This window comes from Lemur catta, chromosome 9, assembly GCF_020740605.2.
Source record: "Lemur catta isolate mLemCat1 chromosome 9, mLemCat1.pri, whole genome shotgun sequence".
NCBI classification, from domain to species: Eukaryota; Metazoa; Chordata; class Mammalia; order Primates; family Lemuridae; genus Lemur; species Lemur catta.
The window spans coordinates 67,529,040-67,544,102 of NC_059136.1; positions in this window are offsets into that span (position 1 = coordinate 67,529,040).

Below are 15,063 nucleotides of genomic sequence, written 5' to 3' on the forward strand. Positions count from 1 at the left end.
AAATCAAAAATTTTGCTAATCGGTCACTAGAGGTCATAGTGAGTGGTTTCACCCTCATTTCCATCCTTTGATTTGTGGACTTGTGAATCCTGGATATAGGAGAAGCAGCACCATAAACTGGATGCTGATTAAGAGCATATGCAGCCTTCTGGAAAGCCTTGCCACAGCCTGGAAGGTATTGCCACCTAGCTGGCACTGTAATTGAGTGTTCAAAAGGCCATTCCACCTTTCTATCAATTCTGCTGCTTTGGGATGGTGTGGAACATGATAGGACTAGTGAATTCCTTAAGCATGATCCCATTGCCACACTTCTTTGGCTGTGAAGTGAGTTCCTTGACAAAAAGCAATGCTGTGTGCAGTATTATGATTATGGATGGGACATTCTGTAAGTCCATCGATGGCAGTTTTGGCAGGAGCATTGCATGTATGGAAAAAAAAAATCCATACCCAGAGCAAGTGTCTATTCCAGTAAGAACAAAATGCTGCCCATTCCATGATGGAAGCTGTCCAATATAAACAACCTAATCAACCTGCTACTAGATAGCAGGCTTATCACCCCAGAGAGGACTCAGTCTTGGTCTCTGTGGTTGGAAGATTGGGCATTTAGTAGTAGCTGTACCCAGAGAAGCCTTGGTGAGTGGGAGTTTGTGCTGCTGAGCCCAGGCATAATGTCACTCTATGCCATCATGGCCACTTTATTCATGAGCACTTTGAGCGATGACAGGTATGACTGGGAAAAGAGGCTGAGTGGTATCCATTGACCGGGTCATTCTATCCATGTGATCATTAAAATTCTCCTCTGATAAGATCACCCTTTGGTAAGCATTGACATGGCAAACAATTTTTTTTTACCTATTCAAAGAAATACATTAATATACCTCTTCTACAGACTTCCTTGTCACCAATTTTCCAATCATATTTCTTCCAAGTCCCTGATCATCCAGACAAACCATTAGACACAGCCCATGAATTGGTATATAATCAAGTATCTGGCAATTTCTCTTTCCAAGCAAAACGGGCAGCCAGATGCATTGCTCTATGTTTTGCCCACTGGGAGGATTTCCCTTCACTATTATTCTTCAGGGATAGCCCGGAAATAGGCTGTAGAGCTGCCCTTTGCCCCACTTTTAGGTGGTGCCTGCATGTTGTTCAGAGCCATCTATAAACCAAGTCCAAGTTTTCTTTTCCAATATAAACTGATTATTTATCATGAGGGAGCTCCCACTGAAGTCGTAGGTACAGACTGGGAGAGAGAAGGTAGCGTAACAGGAGTGGTGAGTATAGGCATTTGGGCCCCTTTTTCACATAACCTACTTGTCCCTTCCTGACCTGCTGAGAACTGTTCTCCCATATATCACTTCCATATAACAATGAGGTATCCTGTGCTTGCCAAACTTTATGGTCTGGCGGGTCAGATAACATGTAAAATTCGTGATAGGTAGTTCAGGCCTTATAGTAACTTGGTGCCCATGGTTAAGCTTCCAGTCTCTACTAAAGCCCAGTAGCAAGCCAAGGGCAGTTTCTCAAAAGGTAAGTAGTTATCTTTTGAGGATGGCAAGATGTTGCTCAAAAATCCTAAGGACCTGCACTACAAATCACCTATAGAGGCCTACAAAAGGTTCCAAATAGCATCCCTTTCTGCCACTGACACATTAAGCACCTTTGGATAGGCTGGATCATATGGATCAAGTAATAGAACAATTTGCACAGCAGCTTGGATCTGTTGCAGAGCCTTCTCTTGTTCCAGGCCTCACTAAAAACTAGCAGCTTTTTGAGTCACTTGGTAAATGAGCTCAAGTCACACACCCAAATAAGGAATATGCTGCCTCCAAAATCCAAAGAAGCCCACTAAGTGTTGTTCCTCTTTTATGGTTGTAGTAAGGGCCAGATGCAACAACTTATCCTCTACCTTAAAAACGATATCACAACAAGGCCCACACCAATGGATGCCTAGAAATTTCACTGAGGTACAGGCCTCTGAATTTTTGTTGGAGAAAAAATTTTCCCAAACTCAACACATAAATATCTTATGAATAATGTAAAGTTGTTGCAACTTCTTGCTCAGTAGGCCCAACCAGCATAATGTCATCGATGTAATGGACCAGTGTGATATCCTGAGGAAGGGAAAAGGTGATTAAACCCCTGTGAACTAAATTATGACATAGGGCTGGAGAGTTGTTATGCCATGATGGTAGGACTTTGAAGGTGTATTGCTGGCCTTGTCAGCTGAAAGAAAACTTCTGGTTGTCCTTATTGACAGACATGGGGAAAAGGGTATTAGCCAGATCAATAGCTGCATACCAGGCACAAGGGAATATGTTAATTTGTTCAAGCAATGAAACTAGATTTGGTATAACAGCTGCAATTGGAGTCACAACCTAGTTAAGCTTTTGATAATTCAATGTCATTCTTCAAGATCCATCTGTCTTATGCAAACTCCAAATACAAGAGTTGAATGGGAATGCTGTGGGAACCAATACCCCTGTATGTTTCAAGTCCTTGAATATGGATGGCACTGATCCCTGCAATCCATCTAGGTATGAAACTTTGCTTGTGATTTACTATTTTCCTAGGTAGAAGCAGTTCTAATGGCTTCCATTTGGCCGTCTCCACCATAATAGCCCTCAATCCACAGGCTGGGGAACCAATGTGGGGATTCTGTCAGCTGCTAAGTGTGTTTATTTCAATTATGTCTTTTGGAATTGGAGAAATAGCCACAGGATACATTCAGGTATCCACTGGACCCACTGTGAGATGGCCCTGAGCTAAAATTCTGTTGATAATCACTTGACCCCCATAAAGCCCTATTCTAACTAGAGGGCCATAGTGATGTTTTGAGTCTTCTGGAATCAATGTTTATTTAGAGGCAGTGTCCAGTAATCCCTAAAAGGATGACTCTCTGTGTTTATGATACAGGTTAGACTTTTATTCACTTGATCTAGAACTTTTCTACCTCTACAGATCAAATAAGATTTTAGTAGGCTTCCTATGTGTTTCACTTCTAGAAATATCATGATCAACTAGCAAATACTATAGGTCTAAATAATTCAGATTATTCTGATTGTTATCTTGACTTTGCTATCCATTACTTAACTATACCCACCTTGTCTTTGGTGGCCGAGTGTTGCCATTTAGGCTTGCCACTCCAAAATCCAATTATTCTCACTGCTTTTAGGTTTCCTAATTTAGTGTCTAAAGTTCTCACTGTGAGGTCTGGCCTACAGAGAAGAGCAATCACAGAGCTCTTCAAAGATGGCAGGCCTCCACTTACAAATTTATTTCTCACAGTTATGGTAAAATGTGTTCTAGACCCTCCCAGTGTGGGTAAGTAGGTCTTAAATAATAAATCCATTCTAATATTCCAATTTCCCTAAGCCTTTAAGTCCCTTCCTCTATGTTAAACCAAGGCAGGTCCAGCATTTCCAACACATTCATTGCAGGCCACCAATTGGTCCATGTTTCAGCCAACCAACTAATCTGTTATAGCCCTTTATAACTGGTCAAGCTGTAACATTAAACACAGAATCTCTGCTCAGTGAACCTATACTGATAAATCAGCCTGATCCAACTTTATGCTCCTTCCACCATTATTGCACACTCTTAATATCCACTCCCATACATGCTCTCTGGATTTCTTTCTGTATAAATTTGAAAATTCAAGTAATTCTTTTGGAATGTAGCCTACCTCCTTCCTCATGGTTAACAGTTTGTACCTCACCTATAGGGGGAACTGGCTGGAATTCGAGTCTAATTATACATCTAGAAGCAAGGAGATGTGGTAGTGATGAATCCTAAAGAGGCTCAGTGTTGTCTTCCATTGCATCAGAAGAGGTCATTACAGTTTCCTCAATCAGTTAATCTTCGAGACAGGGGTGGAGAGGGTACTCCACTTGGTGTGGGGAGACTTTGCCAACTGGCAAAGAAGCTTTATCAGGATTTAGGAGCTTAATGTCCCCAGCTTCCTCAGGGTCTCCCCACACCACCCTATTCCAACTTTCAGGATCCCATTCCTTCCCAATCAATGCCCTCGCTTTAACAATAAACATAGTATGAGACTGGGAGTTCAACTTGCATTGTATTTCAGCCAGTTGCAGGATGAGAGTCTCAATTTGATTTTCAGCAGTCTCAGCCCTGCAGATATAGGAGATAAGTCTCCTTCAGGAAATATATAAAAGCTTTCAGCTCATTTATATAGCAATTGACCTGGGATTTGAGGCCCTAAATTTGCCTTTTCCTTTCTCCACTTTTCCAATGATATTAGGAGTAACCAGTGAATCTTTTTATATTTGAGGGTTTATCAAAAGTATCATATACACAGTCACCCAACTACTAATAAAAGGTTAATAAGGAGCATTCAAAGGTGATATTTTGTGTATGTCTATTGCCAGATTATGCCATGGACTATCAGAGCCCTTTTTACTGCTGGAAATAGTCATTAGAATCTTTAAATCTAATCAGATGAGAGAGCCAATTCCAGAAACTCCAAAACCAATTTATAAATCTCATTCTTAAAATTTTCTTTCCTCTAGACCCCACTTTTAGTACCAAAATCTGTATTACACACAGTTCTTTGGAGAAACAGAACCAATTAGAGATAGGTAGGTAGGTGGGCATATAGATTAATTATAAGGAATTGACTCACATCATGATTAGGAGATTGAGAAGTCCTAAGATCTCTGGTTAGCAAGATGGAAACCCAGGAGAGCTGGTGGTGTAAGTTCTAGTCTGAGGGCAGGAAAAGACTGATTCATTAGCTCAAGCAGTGGCACAGGTGAAGTTTTTTCTTACTCAGCTTTACTTTAAGTCTTCAAGTAATTGGATTAGTTCCACCCACATTAGGAAGAGCAATCTGCTTTACTCAGGAAAAGACTGATCCATAAGCTCAAGCAGTGGCATAGGTGAACTGTTTTTCTTACTTAGCTTTACTTTAAGTCTTGAAGTAATTGGATTAGTCTCACCCACATTAGGAAGGGCAATCTGCTTTACTCAGTCTATATACTGATTCATTGGTTCTGAATTACATGATGGTTTCTCCCACCTATCTTCGATCCAACCACTATGGCTAAAAGAATTACATGTTCTGATTAGCCAGATCTAGATCCGTGATCATCGCTGGAACCAATGCCACATAGACTCCATGGACTACCAATTAATGACATTTGGATCCTCAAGAAAAACTGGATTCCTAAAGAGGAAGATGAATGAATGCCAGATAATCAAAATAGCAGGTGTCTACTAAGCTATCTGAAAAATAAAAGCACTAAACATTATACATGATTTTATGATTGGTAGAGAAAGTGAAATAAGACATGTTATTGCAAATCTGGCTACCACCATTTTAGTTAAAAATGTATTCAGATAAATGAACATCTCTTAATCAACTTCTAAGATAATCTAGAACAGCAGCATGGCTTGATTACTCTTCTTTCCTGTCACGTATCATATTGCATTCTTCTGCATGTTGCTATCTAGTTTTTCCAGCACAGGTACACTCTCACAAACACTCTCTAGAAACACTCTCACAAACACACCAAAAATAATGTTTGATCAAATATCTGGGCACCCTATGGCCCAGTGAAGTTGACATATAAAATTAGCCATCACAGGAGTCATGGAGCTTACATGACATTGTGAATTCCTTACTGAATAGGGAATGCACTGAATATCAATTCAACAAATAATATTAGAGTTCTGCTATGTGCATATGGCCAAATGCTTAGGAGCACCCACAAATGTAGAAAAAATACTTGCAAATCAAATTTGATAAGGGACATAATCCAGAATAAAGAACTCCTACAACTGATCATTAAAAGAAAAATAAACCAATTTAAAAATGGTCAAGCTGAACAGTCATTTATCCAAAGAAGATATACAAATGGAAAGATATACCAATAAGCATATGAGAAGTAGCATAACAATATTAGCTATCAGGGAAATGGAAATCAAAAGCACAATAAGATCTTACTTCACAGAAACCAGGGTGGCCATAATAAAAAAAATAAACAATAGTGTTGATGAAGATGTGGGGAAATTGGAACCTTATATATTGATTGATTGTAGTACTCTCACATTACTGATGCAGCTGCTTTGGAAACCAGTCTGGCAGTTCCTCAAAATGTTAAGCATTGAGTATTATATGACCCAAGAATTGCTCTCCTATATGTATACCCAAGAAATGAGAACATATTTCCACACAAAAACTTGTATATGAATATTCATAGCAGCAATATTCATCATTGGCAAAAAGTAGAAACAAACCAAATGTTCATCAGCTAATGAATGGATAAACCAAATATGGTATATCCATGTAATGGAACATTATTTGGCCATAAAAAGGAATGCAGTATTACTATATGCTACAATATGCATGAAACTTGAAAACATGGTAAGTGAAAGAAGCAAGTTGTAGAAAATACACATTGTATTTAATATTATTCCAATTATATGACATGATCAGTATATGCAAATCTATGGATACAGAAAGGAGGTGAGGAGGAGGAGGAAATAAGGAGTGACTGCCAGGGCATATGGGATTTCTTTTGGAGTGATGAGAATATTCTGGAGTTAGATAGTAGGAATAGTTGGACATTCTGAATTGTCAAGCAAATGACACCTATTACCACCTTCAGAGCTAAAGAATCCTACAGCATGGAGGATAGTGAAAATCACAACATAACCACCAGGAATAAGTCCTAAAATGGCAATCCACTGCATAGTTAGCTGGTGTGTGGTTACCAATCAAGACACAGCTCACACGGGCACTGGAAGGAACAGTGCTTTACTCACATACAGAAGAACAAAACCAGCTTCAATAATTAGCATTGATCTCCAATAGCCAGTGGGTGTCCTTGATAGCAATCACAGGGAAATTATTTGCACATACTCCTCTTGTGCTAGAAGTGAAGGACCCCATTTCATTTGCACCAGGAACAGACAGCAGTGGGGTTGGCCCAGTGTCATGTGACACTCACACTTAAGCAGAACAAAAAAGTACACTTCAAAACTGGAAAAGTGAAAGATATTGCTAAACAAGGTTATATGCCTATCTTCTGTCTCAAGAGTTTTTAGCTCTGTTAAGGAAATATTTGAAGCCTGAGACACATTCTTATGCAATTATGCAAGAGTCTGCAGGCTGCCCATGACTGCCTTTCTCATCATGAATATACAGTACTAAAAACCACTCAATTGCACAATATAAATGGTTAGATTTTATGGCACATAAATTATATCTTACTAAGTCTGGTATTAAAAATAATAAAAATGTTTGTGGGCAAATAAAGGAAGTAAGACATAGCATCATTCCCTGTCCTCAAAGACATTGCAATCCGATGTGGATGTTTCTTGCTCTAAAACTATTATGTGCAATTGTTAGGGGATCATAATATCACATGCAAATATTTTGTAGAAAAATATGAAAACAATGTCGATGACACATTTCATTGTTTATAGCTTAATGTATTAAAGTATACTAAGAGAAAAACATCCCAGTAAGTATATAGTCAAATAAATGTGGGCCTTTAGGTACTTTCCTGTCACCATATCCTTAAATAGAGTATTGTGAGTACCATTTTAATGTATAATATATCTCCTTATCTTAACGATTTTCTTTGACTCCTTAGTAAATTTTTCACCTAGTGCTTTAATCCAATATACATTCATACTGGTTTCTAAGATTATGGAGATCATTTGTTCACCACTCTTCACAAAGAACTTTTCATATATGAAGAAAAGATAATATAGTCTACCTTACACTTCTGTTTTTATATAGAGAATAGACTTTCCCCCTCTTGCTTAGATTAAACTTGAAGAAAATGAAATGAAGAAGAAAAAATTTAAAGATTAAAAATTTTAGATCTTATATTAAAAAAAAAAACCTTTAAGGAGAGCTAAATCCAAGGTCAATCTGTCAAAATATTTTACATTTATTAAAATAAAATAGCCTAAGGTATATTATTGTTATTTTAATTATTAATGCTTGCAAAAGCTAAGCACTTTGCTAAATACGTCGGTTGGATTTTGTCATTAAACCAGGTAAGTACTACCAATGTTACTGTTCCCACTTTAAGTTGAGGAAAATAAGATTAAGAGACATCTAATAATCTGCTCAAAATTACAGCCAGGATTCAGATACAAGGGAGTCAGGACCCTAGGCTTTTATTCATTGCCTATTACAATTTTTACTAAATCATATATACTATATTATATCTTATTTTACTATAGTATTCAAAAAAGACCAAAAAAGTAAAAAACAATAGCTATAATAGGAGTTAATATTTATATTAAATCCACATAGTATTAAACACTATGCTAATAAGTTTATGGTACCATTTATTTGAATTGAATAAGGAGGATATCATATTTTAATAGGACTTATATTAATATTAATGAGTATTGTAAAATTAAATTCTGTCATTAACGATGGCATTATGATGGTGGTAACAAAGTTGAAGGAAAAGGATATGTAGATCATTATGGAAGGAGGGTTCTAGGTCTGATTTCAAAAGTTTAATTGTTAATTTAAGTACTTAGCAGGAAGCTTACTGTCTATCAAGTATGTTTTAATGGAAATACACCATAAGTTTTTTCCTCTGTTTGAAGAAAGAAGATGAAGGGCAGCCTGCATAGTCTTTTTTAAAAGGTTTCTCTTTACCACTTTATATCTTTAGCTATAAAGCCTTGTCTGAAGACCAAGCTTTATTCCAAGGAGGGATCAATTTCCATTTTTTGTAGGTTATCAAAGAGGTTTAAGAACAGATTAAGACCTTATACTCAAGTAGTTTAAAGACACTTTCATTGTGGGCCTTATATTTTCCTGTTTCTCCTTGTCATTACTCAAAGTAATAAGCAAATATTTGAGATCCATTTCAGACATCTTATTAGGGTAAAATTAATGACTTTACTTAGGTCAATGATGTGGGACTCTACTCTCAAATATTTTACAGTTGTCACAGTTTTGTTTATTCCTTTGTTTCTTTGTTTAATTTCTTCACCTATAATAAGAAAATTACCTGTGGTTTAATTCTGTGGTTAGTTCCATATTGCATATCATCTATTTACTATTTCTTTATAGTTCAATCATGAGCAAAGATAAGCCTTTCTATGCTTCATTTAATGTAACCTTAAGAATTATTTGATAAACTTTACAACATAATTTGACATGCATTTGGTGTAATTGCTCTTGAAAGCTTTGATTATATTTTGACCCACACTGGTAAGTAAATAAAGTAAATGACTTGGTGTATGAGGAGGGGCTATAAACAAACATTAGAATAAATACAGATTAATTGCTCCAAATGATCAGTTTTAGAATCAGCAATACTTTGAGATATTATCTTTTTACTTGTAAATATTATTCAACTTCACAAGGAAAATATATAAAAATGGAGTGGCCATTACCCCAAATATTCTTTTATATAGTCAGAACCAAGAAAGAGTATCAAGTGGAAAGTGGGGTTAAGCCCAGGCCGCCTAAAGAGTTTAAGTGTTTAAAATGCTGTAGTACATCAAGATGTCGCCATGAAGCCATCTGTATTCATTCAGTTGCTTCCTTTCAGAAGCTCAAAATGGCTTAAGCAAAAAAGTAAGTATTTGGCTTACATTTTCTTACTTCAGCTTGTTGTTCATACAATGTCAATCCATAAATTGAATGTCATTGGTTCTGAATTACATGATGGTTTCTCCCAACTATCTTTGATCCAACCACTATGGCTAAAAGAATTACATGTTCTAATTAGCCAGATCTAGATCTGTGATCATCCCTGGAACCAATGCCACATAGAGTCCATGGACTACCAATTAATGACATTTGGATCCTCAAGAAAAACTGGATTCCTAAAGAGGAAGATGAATAAATGCCAGATAGTCAAAATAGCAGGTGGCTACTAAGCTCTCTGAAAAATAAAAGCACTAAACATCATAAATGATTTTATGATTGGTAGAGAAAGTGAAACAAGACATGTTATTGCAAATCTGGCTACCATCATTTTAGTTAAAAATGTATTCAGGTAAATGAATCTCTGTTAATCAATTTCTAAAATAATCTAGAACAGCAGCATGGCTTGATTACTCTTCTTTCCTGTCACATATCATATTGAACAGCATTCTGTTCTTCATCAATTGATTAAATTATTTTTTGGATCTTATTATTGCAAAATAATTTTGTTAGATATTGTGTATTAAAATAACCTGGTCAATTTATTGCTTTTCTGTTAGTTTTGTTTTATTTCTTAATGGGAAGTAATATACTGTGGAAGCAGAAAAGGAACAAAACAGTTGTACTTAAACATGTGGTTTTAATACAGTGTTTCCTAATTCTTCTATGTAGTCAATTATTTTGATTTCAAATGGAATATAATTTAAAAGATGCTTTGAGAAGCCTCATTAAAAGGAATTACTAAATAGCAGTGCAGGCCTTGGTAACAGAGCATTAACAAAAGGAGAAATAATTAAGCATGAAAAAAAGCTATTCATGAAGCTTTGTTCCACACCACACAACCTTACATGTTTACCTGCTCTGACACCATTTAACAGTTGAAAAATCACTTCCTAATTCCTTTCTATTCAAAGTCTCATCAGGGCCCAGCTGGCAGAAACTGTACTCCAACATCCAGTGTGTAATCTCCTCTCAGCATATCATTTTCTTAATTTGTTCCATTTTCAAAGCAAATCACAAACTGACCTTTTAAATGAATAACTACTCTAAAATGGCCTTAAATAATATAACTGATGAATTACCTCCCTTTATTCCACATCTTTGGACTGATCATTTTTGTTCTGACATCTCTCAATGTTCCCTGTTACTGAAATATTCATGCTGTTCATCCAGTCTTCCCTGGATCTATATAAATTTACTTTACTCATATGGATAGCCAGAAGATCAAAGATAATATTTACCTTTGTAAAAGATGTTTATGGTGAAAATACCAAGTTAAATTTGCTCTATTTGTTTCCAACCTACCCTTCTGCCCTCCTCTCCTATCAGATAGCACCACGTGAATTATATTCAAGTCATGCCTAATTTCTTGTCATTTTCCTGTCCACCAGATTCTTCCAAAGCATTCTGCACAGGCCAGCATTTCCACAGATAAATGTTCCTTGAATTCTGGTGGAATCACTTTTATAAACTCATACAGCAGGCCATGCTAAGAGAGAGAATTACAGAGAGATAGATAAAAAGACTTTGATCTTGAGGTTTGGAATAAATATTTTGGAGAGTGAAAGAAAGCAGGCTAACATCTCAGAAAATGTTTGATTGCCCATAAGCTAAGTTAGAGACCATGAATTGTTGCTGCAACCAGTTTATAACCTATTATGATTTCCTGGAGTTGTATTCAGCTGCAATATGATTTGGAACATCAGCTGGAGAAATATATCTATTCTCAAATTGGAGATTATGAGAGAAAAATTGGAAGACTCCCAGTACATCTAAGTTCCAGTGTATGTTGATGAAGTAAGCTATTGAAATGGAATCTTTGGTATAGCCTTGAGATTGAATAGGTCTTTAGAACTATGTTTTTGAACATGTTTCCTACATGAATGTTAGACTATTTCCCTGATGATAGTAGGAATGGTCACAGAGAAGACTGTAAGTGGGAACTCACTTCTACCTCCAATACATGGGAAAAAAATAATATCAGAGGATTAGACATGAGTATAAAGGAAGTTTTGGAATTCACTAAAGCTATATGTTTTTGCACCTGAATAAAGAGGTGTTCTTTCAATGAAGAAAAAAATGGTGTTGATTTAATGCCAGTAGTATCAGTAATTCTCCCCAGCTCTGTGATATATTACAGTGAGAAACTGAGCGACTTCTACCCCAGAAGGTCACAGGGCTGATGGCACTCTGAGGGAGAACTGGGTCTTAGTGGAAGCAAAAGAGGAAGGAAATAGTTTACTTAGATCCTAAAGATATAGAAGAATTTTGGAGCACGGTGGCGGGGAAATATAATCAGAGGGAAGAAGTGCTGATAGTAAAATGATGAGTATGCATAGAAGGATAATTGAAAGCTTGCATTTTCACCATCTTAGAGGATACAGGTAGAAAATATTGATGGCCTGATAAAAATAATGATTTGTGCTCAGTTTCCAAGTGCATGTTGCTAAGAATTTTTTTTTCTTGTATCTCTGAAGTCATCTCTTACAAAAAGTTATTTGGGAAGATTGCTGAGATGCCAATATATCTGCTTTCTGTTGGAAAAAGTTAGTTGAAATTCTCAGGAAAACCCAGGCTTTAGAAGGTGGTGAAAATAAAGATGGCTTTCCTGGATTGAGAGAAAAGTCCTTTGATCAGAATTTTCCATGGGATTTTTATTCTCAGACACTCACTTCCCAGTGGAAATGCAGTATCTCTCTGTGGCTATAAATACCAAACATTACTGGAAAAGCTATATAGCCACTGGGGAATTGGCCCTCAATTAGAATTACTACTGTACCACATGCAAGAGATTGGATGGTTAACCAGTGGGTCTATTGCCAAGAGAATCACAGTAGGTGGCATTTGACCCTTACAGTGTAGTTTATTTATTGCATTTTCTCACCATGCTCTACATCACAAATTCAATAATCTCCTATTACTTAATTTGTTGTTCTTTGGATTTTATTTTTCAATGTCTCATATAGCAAACCCTCTTAAGTAAACATTGTCCACATTCAAGACTTCCAACCTCTAACAATGCATTTATCTCTCCAGAAATAAGATGACTAAGAACATAGAGTACATACATTTGAGTAAGAATAATGGTTTGAAAAAATACCTAATCTCATATTACTTTTTAATTGTTATGGGTTTATGAGTGTTCTGCCTTCTATTTAAAACAAATTCCATTGGCGTGCTAGGAACAGTATCTGGTGTTTTCCATTTTCAGTAGCAGTGAGTTTATTGTCCCCCAGAAAGAGTGTTTGACCTTGTGTATAATTATAATAGGAAATAATTATAGTAAATAATAATATAATAGGAAATAATTATAATAGGAAAACCAGATGATAAAAGAACACATGTTCTAGTCCCACTGAGTTAATAACTACAATACTGCTTGACATAAGGCTAGGATGAGATTCCCATGAATTATAGACTTGGAAGATCAGACTGGTGGAAGGCACCTGATAGGTCATCCAGAAACCAATGAAGGAGTGCCTTCTACTACATTCCTGCCAAATAGCCACCTGTTTAAACATTTCTAGTGATAGGATAACTAAAATTTTTATTTTTTCAAGTGATACAAATTACTTAATTCTGTAGATTTCTCTCAAGAAAGCTTTAGTAATACCCATCATTACAACCTATTAAAAATTTTTAAATTTAATGTCATTATTTAACACAACTACTATATCTTTTAACTTTGAGTTAGGCACAAATTTAACGAGCATACCCATGTTCCCTGGCTGTTCTGGAGACCTCCCTCCAGGTTATCTATGCAATAATCCACTTCTGGTATGGCCACAAAACCAGCCATATACTCTTAACTTTGTATTTTTATTAAGCCCACATTTGTCCAGATAATGCAGCTCTTACAATTTGTGAATTGAAGTATATAAAAAGAAACTACAAGAAAATTCAAAAATAATGCATATTATTAGATAACCACAGTGGAAAATAATCTAATAGTTCAAGTATACAGACCACTAAAATCAAGGAAGTACAATAATCAATGATAAGTCCAGGCTTGCTAGAAGACTGGTAGATTCAGACAGCAATAAAACAACACTTAGCAATTTTACTAAAATTTATTCTAAATTACAGAAGAAAGTTTTGTAACCAGATCTCAGAAAAAGGACCCAAGGAATCCTAGCAAGAAGAAAGTTTGGGGATTTAGAGATGGGTATTAGAACTTAGAAGAAAGTTTGCCACAGAAAATTTTTTGCTATAAATATTAATTGAAATGAATTAGTAAAAATAGAAACATAATAATTTAACTACAGTATATATTCAGAGACCAACCAAGAATGAAGATTTAAATTGTCTTAAATCATTTTACTGCTGAATCTGCTGTTCTGTTCTGGTTTTTTATTCCTTTATAAAAGAAATGGTATTGAATCCATAGTCTGAGACAGGGCTGTCTGTGCCGATAGTTAGGGCTTAATTTGCTGGATTTAGGAATAAGGAACCAGACAGGGCATTACACCAGAATTAAATGTACTGAATTTGGAGAGCTAGTTTATAAAATGCTTCCTTAGATTGCTGAAGAGTTTATTTACAGTGAAATTTTGCTTCAGAGTACTCCCTATATCATCTAGTCCACAAAATGGCAGGTCACAATAGGCCCACTGTAGTTTCAGTTCAATATTAAAAGTAGGTAACAATAACTGATATATTCTCTTCACATAACCTTGTAAAAATCACAATATATGATGTATTTGAAAAAGAACTATGCAAGACATGAAGAGACTTTGCTCATTCTCCAGTTTGTGTCGAATGTTAGTAACTGAACAGCCTGCACTCAGAGCACAAGAATTGTGGCTATAAATTTTATTTGTACCCAGTCGGTTCCGAAATTTTTCCTTAATACTCAGTAATTTACTTTTTATTTTATTTTCCATAATTTCATGAGGACAATATAAGTTATTAGCTGAGAAGAATATAACTTCTACTAGGAATTAACTATATACAGAATACTAAATATTTAAGTATAAATATATTCATAGGAGGAGGCAAGATGGCAGACTAGATGCGGCCATCACATGCGGCTCTCAAAGAGAGGATCTAAAGTTGCAGGTGAATGTCTACCTATGGATGTGCCTTCTTAGAGATAGCATTGTGAATCATTGGAGAAGCAATGGGGGACATTCAGAGTGAAGGAGAAGGTGACAAAGTGATTCATTCAACAAGATCGGAAGGTACCAAGATCGGAGGGCACCCCACATACTCATGTGGGGAACAACAGGAGGCCTGGGGATTTATACTCCCCCCAACAGACATTGTGGCTCAAGTTGTTAGGGGGCCCCCACCATGACCACAGACCTGTGGACTGATCAAGGAGCTGCTTCAGGTCTATGCAGTGACATTGCACTGGAAAGTAAGCACAGCAGGGACCTAGTAGCTTCCGTTCCTGGGTCTCTGCAACTGAC